This window comes from Macaca mulatta, chromosome 1, assembly GCF_049350105.2.
Source record: "Macaca mulatta isolate MMU2019108-1 chromosome 1, T2T-MMU8v2.0, whole genome shotgun sequence".
In the NCBI taxonomy this organism is placed as follows: domain Eukaryota; kingdom Metazoa; phylum Chordata; class Mammalia; order Primates; family Cercopithecidae; genus Macaca; species Macaca mulatta.
Window position 1 is genome coordinate 220,750,827 of NC_133406.1, and position 1,370 is coordinate 220,752,196.

The following is a 1,370-nucleotide window of genomic DNA, read 5'->3' on the forward strand; positions in this document are numbered from 1 at the left end:
AGAGCTTACAGAAACTCATCTCTGGATTTCTCCAGGTTAGAAAGCAGCAAGGAGCCCTTTACAGACAGCCCCGCTCCCCCGTGAATGCCTCCTGACCCTTAGTAACCCAGCTTAGACATCATTTATTCATCATTTATTTCATGAGCCTTCCTAGGCCCCCAGTTCAGGGGCCTCCCCAGCCCCACTTCTCCCCTCAAACAGCCTTGTTGCACTCATCACATCGATGACTTGGGGTATTTCCTGACACACACTTCTCCCCTCCTAGACTGAGTTCTCAAGGGCAGGGACTAAATCTTTACATCTTCAAGCCAAGATCATGCCTGACACGGTGTGTGTCTTCAATATATATTTGTCAAAATAAAGTAAAAATTACATTGAGTTAAACTTGGAAGGGACTTCAGCTAGTCCACAGCCCTTCCTTCTTTTGTATGTAAAGGTGAGGATAAGCCCCAGCTGTAGCTGGCAGACTCCTGATTTCCGGTCCAGTTTTCCTAGGATCCATTCTTCAGTGCTTAGAAGCCCAAAAGAAGAGTTAACAGCACTAAATAAATCTGTACATATTGGAGAAAAAAAAAACCAAAAAAAAAAAAATCTAGTCTGCAAGCCGTAGGTGGCTGTCGCTGGTTTAAATGGTGCTATCTCAGTATCACCCACCAGGCCCACAGCATAAAGTGGCTTTCTTTGGAGTCACTTTTCATAAGTAGAAGTGTGATTGTCTCTCCTACTTGTCTTCACCACCTGTCATGGCCCTGGTTCCTTCACTGATTCCCCATCACTTCTACTTCTTACCTTCAAAAAAGGCTCACTTCTTACATTTTCTAGTGAAAATGTTTTGTTTGTTTGTTTGTTTGTTTGATCTCCTCTTGCAGGATTTGCCCAAGGATGATTCCAATGTTTAAAAGGCTCTAGGGCTTTTACTGTGTGGAGAAGGGTTAGGAAATTCCTCTAGGGAAAAGGTAAAATTGGCCTCTCTTCCTTGGAGACAGAATAATGGTTCTGTTTTTTTTTATTTTTAAGAGTTGAAGAGGGGCTCTAAAGAGCCAGCCTTGAGTATAAATGCCATAAGCACTTGTCTTCTGCCATCAGTGGTAGCAGGGCTGTGACCCTTGATTTAGGAGGAATCAGCTGAAGGGCTGAGAGGCTGGCTATTCACTTCTGCCGCCCATGTAGCCTGTTCCCAGACCATTTATTTGTTTCCCTTTAGATCTCTTCACAATCCGTGCTGTCTTCCAGCTATTGGGCAAGAATTTTTATCAGCCTACCAATTTTGTTGAGGAAGTAGAGAAAGCAGTGGAAGAACCCAGGTCTTGGTCCTGTGTTCAAACCCCAGCTCTGTCCATTGTGCAATCTGTCTCTCTTTTTTTTTTTTT